This window comes from Bison bison, unplaced genomic scaffold, assembly GCF_000754665.1.
Source record: "Bison bison bison isolate TAMUID 2011002044 unplaced genomic scaffold, Bison_UMD1.0 scf7180017864244, whole genome shotgun sequence".
Classification (NCBI taxonomy): domain Eukaryota; kingdom Metazoa; phylum Chordata; class Mammalia; order Artiodactyla; family Bovidae; genus Bison; species Bison bison.
The window spans coordinates 2813162-2819373 of NW_011494816.1; the positions used below are offsets into that span (position 1 = coordinate 2813162).

Consider the following 6212-nt stretch of genomic DNA (forward strand, 5'->3'; position numbering starts at 1 on the left):
CTCTATCTGTGCCATCCACTAAGGCACCCACTGCTGCTGCTGCTGCTGCTAAGTCTCTTCAGTCGTGTCTGATTCTGTGCAACCCCATAGATGGCAGCCCACCAGGCTCCCCCATCCCTGGGATTCTCTGGGCAAGAACACTGGAGTGGGTTGCCATTTCCTTCTCCAATGCGTGAAAGTGAAAAGTGAAAGGGAAGCCACTCAGTCATCCAACTCTTCTCGACCCCATGAACTAGCCACATGTTTTGACGCTATGTCTGACTCTGTGTGACCCCACAGACTGTAGCCCACCAGACTCCTCTTGTCCATGGTATTTTACAGGCAAATATACTAGAGTGGGCTATCATTTCCTTCTTCAGGGGATCTTCCCAACCCAGGGACTGAACCTGAGGCTCCTGCTTACCAAGCAGTTTTTTACCCTTGAGCTATCTGGGAAGCCCCGCTAGCCACATTACTTAAAGTCTTAATTTCTCAATTACACTTCCCATATTTTAATCCTAATAGACACATTTGGCTGTTGGCTATTGTACTGGACAGTAAAGCATGAATGTGTTCCAAAATTGAAAATGCAAGATTCTTTAAAGCAGATAAAGAACTACCAGCCCATCTTTCAACCATACTACGTGGTGGAAAAGCACTTGAAATACATGATGTAGGACATGTGTTATGCTATGCTAACTCACTTCAGTTGTGTCTGACTCTGTGCGACTCCATAGACGGCAGCCCACCAGGCTCCCCCGTCCCTGGGATTTTCCAAGCAAGAGTACTGGAGTGAGGTGCCATTGCCTTCTCCGGACATGTATTAAGACCCATACTTTCTTTTAATCCTCAAAGAGCCTATTAGCATAGTCTCCCCAAAAGTGTAGATACCCAGGGAGTGGATTAGGCCCTGCCTACATGTAATCTCCAAGTACCCGAGAGGCTCCACTGGCTTCTCACTTCTCTAAGAGAGCCAGAGGGACGTCCCAAGTTTCCACAAAGATAGGCAAGCAGCTGAAATGGAGCCAGGTTCTGTTAAGTTGTAATACTCACTAAGCCCATATGGTGCACCCTCATCCTTCAGACACAATCAGACACAAGCAATCCTGGGTACTTTAATAGTGTCCCAATGTTAGAACAATCCAGGTGAGGTGATTATGCCTGTCGCGTCTGTGCTATAACAGACCCAACAAGGTTAAGTGACTGCTCATCAAAGTCAAAGAAAGTGACTGCAATAATATCACAAAGACAGACACTATTTTGGCATCCATTCTGCATAATACAGAAATACAGATGATAACTAGCATTTTAAAGAGTGCAGACCATGTACACAATTTTTAAAGAACAAACTAAATCTTTAATGGATTTCAAATACAAAAAATTAAAGACATATTACAAAGGTCAAATATAAAAATGTTAAACATATTCTATCATTTTAATATTATTAACACAGAAAAGTATTTGAATTAATCATGAAAAGTAAAAAAGAGTTATCTTATTTTGGGGGAAAAAAAGTCTCCCTTAAATAATCCTGCCTCTTTTTATAATTTTGAGATCTGTACTTACTTGCTTGCTTAGTTACTTGAGGGTAAGGATTATAAAAAACTGATGGTAAGTTTGGTTTAAAAGCATTTGTTTTGTCTTCATTTCTTGTTTATAGTTTCATCACACATAAATGGAGAGTCTGAAGCTGTTCATTTTAATGCTGTCGTGTTTCTCTTATACTTGGTCAGAAAGTCTCTCAACTGATACAAAACTCTGAGTAACTCAAGGTAGTAGCTGATTACACTTCCACGGAGTGGGGGGCCTATTTGTATAGAGCTTGTCTTTTTGCATAAAATAAATAACTGGGTCTTGGAGCTTGATCTCAAGATGTTTCAGGCTTCAGATTTTTCAATGTATTTAAATAACAGTATTTTATTCATTACTAGTATTTCAGTATTTAAAAGTAGCTTTCTATACCAAGGGACTTCCCTGATAGCTGAGCTGGTAAAGAATCTGCCTGCAATGCAGGAGACCCCTGTTTGATTCCTCAGTCGGTAAGATCCGCTAGAGAAGGGATAGGCTACACTCCAGTAGTCTTGGGCTGCCCTTGTGGCTCAGCTGGTAAAGAGTCCGCCTGCGATATGGGAGAGCTGGGTGCGATCCCTGGGTTGGGAAGATCCCCTGGAGAAGGGAAAGGCTACCCACTGCAGTATTCTGGCCTGGAGAATTCCATGGACTGTAGAGTCCATGGGTTTGCAAAGAGTCGGACACCACTGGGTGACTTTCACTTTCTATACCAAATCAACATCATACTGAAAACTAGTGATAGAATCACTAACGCAAATGTTGGGACATTCTGATGCAACCTGTTTAACTTCCAGGTGAGTTACTGAGTGCCATTGAGTGCCAAGTATGAAGATTCCCTATGGGGTGAGTGCAAGAGATACTGTGGTAGACGGCTGCCCTCTACTGGAGAAACTACCAAGACCAGGGAGTCAAAATTCTCCAGAAATTACATTCACCCCAAAAAGAAAGTGAAGTCGCTCAGTCGGATCCGATCCTTTGCGACCCCCATGGACTGTAGCCTACCAGGCTCCTCCCTCCATGGAATTTTCCAGATAAGAGCACTGCTGTGGGCTGCCATTTCCTTCTCCAGGGCATCTTCCCAACTCAGGGATCAAACCCGGGTTTCCCGCATTGCAGGCAGACTCTTTGCTGTCTGAGCCACGAAGCCCTATAGCCCAAAAGAGCCTGTCAATAAACACAAGGTCCACAAATTAACACTCAGATTTTCCCTTTAAGCAGTAAATACACTTTACCGTAGGAATATGGATTTGGCTACATTTTCCATGGAACATCAAAGGAATGGAACATCCTGTGGCAACTGTGACTCACTGTTCTCATTTCCAAATAACATAAAATGATCCATCATATTTCTAATTGATCTGCTTCACACAGTGTTACCTCAAACACCACAGGTTGGAACTGTGCAGGCTCACTTATACATGGATTTTTTTTTGTTCACTAAATACATACTACAGTACTACATGATCCAAGGTTGGTTGAATTTGTGGATGCAGAATTCTTTACAAGGCGGGTTGGCTGTAAAGTTATGTACAGATTTTCTACGGCTTGAATGATCAGTTCCCCTAAGCTCCAGGCTGTTCAAGGCTCAACTACAATTATGTATACATGCACAGACACACTCAGAAACATAATATGTGTGTTTTCAACACAGAGACAACATGGCTATATAGTTTTTAATTTTCTCTGATGAGAAATCAGTAGTTAAATAATACATATTCATAACAAGCAAATCAAAGGACATAGAATAAAAATCAAAAGTAGGGTGATCCTGTTATCCTGGGGCTGTCCAGGTTCAAAGTGAAAAGTCCCACATCATAAAACAAAACGTCAGTCACTGGCAAACCAGGACAGTTGGTCACCAAAACATTCCTCAATTCCCCAGTCACACTCCCCAAAGATGACCACTGTTAACAGTTTTCATACTCTTCCAGAAATTTTCATTGTACATGCAAAATGTGCACATATACTCACATATCTAAATAATTCTAAATTCCTTTAGGACAATTTAGGGGAGAAGGAACACACCTTTGAAGGTTAGTCCAGTTCTAACTGATGTTTAAAAACATAAACTACGCACACAAAAGAATTCAAACAGTATAGAAAAGTATAAAACAAAAAGTGAAGTTCTCCATTCTCTCGACCCTTCTCCCCAAAGACACATCATACCAACACCTTCTACACAAATTGAATAATATACACAGCACGATGCAGCTTCCTTTTTTCACCTAATATCTGGAGAGTTACCCATTTCAGCATGTACTTACTAACCTCATTCATTTAAACTGCACACTTTTTCATTAATGGTATGGATGTGCCATCATTTAACTAGTACTCTAATGAGGAACATCACATTACTGACACCTTTAAGCTCCTGAAAAATAGCTGGAATGAATAACTTTGGACATCTTAGTGTATACTCCTGAAAGTGCATCTGTAGGGCAGATGCCTACATGGAGTTACAACATGAAAGAGCATGGGCATCTATCTAATTTGCCAGTTCTTGTCAAATTGTCCTCCTGAAGCATTGTACCAGTTTACTCTCCATTCAATTATGTGTGCAAATACTTGTTTCCTAAATCTCAACAATAATGGGCGTTACCAACCTTTTGTAGTTTCCAAGTGTGAGGTGAAAAGGAGCACCTAACTGTTCTGATTTATTTTTCTTTAAAAGTAAAGCTGAGCATACCTCATCTCTTTTTTTCAACTACCTTTCTATACTGTGTGAATGCTATAAAAAAAAAAAATTATACCAGCTTTTTGTAAAGGAAAAGCTCTGTCACAATATCAAAATATATTTTCCCAGTTCTTGATTTTTGCTTAAATCTGTGGTATTTTTCCCAGTCTGAAGTTCTTTTATCTTTATGAAGCTAGTTTTTCATTTATGCCTTCAATGCTAACAGACTTTTTAAATTGTTCTTTTCTGGATAAAGTCTTACAAAACCTTCAAATAATACAGTGTGAATAAAATATGAGGCAAATGTACTCCTTGCCTGAAGCAGGGCCCAGGATGGAGAGCCAGACCTTCGGTAACACAAGATAACTAGAAGCAAGATCAGTGAGGCAAAGATGGTCATTTTGGTGCTCTTGCTTCCAAGTGGCCCTACAAAATGGCCCTCAGGATTTCAACCCCAGCCTGTCAGATTCCAAAGTCCAAGTTCCTACTACTGACCTTTTTCACCCTCCTGGGGTAAAACATGCTTTCAGTGGAGGCTTGCATTTGTTGAGATGAGAGGGTAGAGGAAGGGAGCAGCAGTGGGAAAGGTGACTGGGAATCAGATCCAAGCTTCGCCACTGACTGGATAAACGTGGCCAACTGCTTCCCCACCCTGAGCCTCAATTAAACCCCTCCTGAAGGGCTGGGGAGCAGCCTGTGACCGTTAGACAAGTCTGTGGGTGGGAAAGCATGTGTACAGTGGAGTATGTTGTACATGCTGGAGGCATGTATTAACTGACGAGAATTCCAGATGGTCAGGACTAGGAGGGTTAGGGATCGGTTAGGCTTCCTTCATTATTGAAAAGGAACATCAGCTAATTAGTAGGTATAACACTAACAAAAGTAAACACTGTCACTAGAATAGCTGGATTTCTACCCAGACCTCATCCCCTATCATGGAGCTTGTGTGCCTGTGAGCACCAACTGATCCCCTCAACCAAGCGTTTGCTTTTCCCTAGGCCCCCATTGCTGTGCGGCTGAGCAAAGTAGCCATTGACCGAGGAATAGAGGTGAGAGGGTTCTGGGTCAGAACTTGGGTCTGCTAAAGTCAGTGGGGTGGCTGGGAAGCGTGGCTTTCAGGGCACACAGTTGGACACAACAGCTGGAAAGAACTCAGGAACTGGACTCTTCCTACAGACTTTAAGTCTGACCTCTCTCTTTGTGCCTTAGTTTTACCATCTAACAAAGCATTTGCCATCTGTCTCTGTGGAGATTGAACCTGTGCTGCTGCAGCTGTTGACCTTTAACACTTCCCCTAGAGGGAGTTCAGGGTGGAGAGGCACTCTGTGCTCCAGGGAATCTGGTGGAACAGGTGTTTTAGGTAGATAGATTTTCAGGAACTGATTTCATGATAACAATCTTTAAATCTCTTCATATCTAGAAAAACACTAAATCCCTTCCTGGTGATATCAGCTCCTTCTGACTAGCAGAACACCTTTTATAAAGTAAGCTTCAGTTCAGTTCAGTTCAGTCGCTCAGTCGTGTCCGACTGTTTGCGAACCCATGATTTGCAGCATGCCAGGCCTCCCTGTCCATCACCAACTCCCAGAGTTCACTCAAACTCACGTCCATCGAGTCAGTGATGCCATCCAGCCATCTCATCCTCTGTCGTCCCCTTCTCCTCCTGCCCCCAATCCCTCCCAGCATCAGAGTCTTTTCCAATGAGTCAACTCTTCGCATGAGGTGGCCAAAGTACTGGAGTTTCAGCTTTAGTATCAGTCCTTCCAAAGAACATCCAGGACTGATCTCCTTTAGAATGGACTGGTTGGATCTCCTTGCAGTCCAAGGGACTCTCAAGAGTCTTCTCCAACACCACAGTTCAAAAGCATCAATTCTTTGGCACTCAGCTTTCTTCACAGTCCAACTCTCACATCCATACATGACTACTGGAAAAACCATAGCCTTGACTAGATGGACCTTTGTTGGCAAAGTAATATCTCTGCCTTTG

General features: G+C 42.4%; 1 pseudogene; it reads left to right on the forward strand.

The window, feature by feature from the left end:
* Positions 1–5750, forward strand: part of LOC104993798 — a 25817-nt pseudogene extending 20067 nt beyond the window's left edge.
* The last annotated feature ends 462 nt before the right edge of the window (positions 5751–6212 follow it).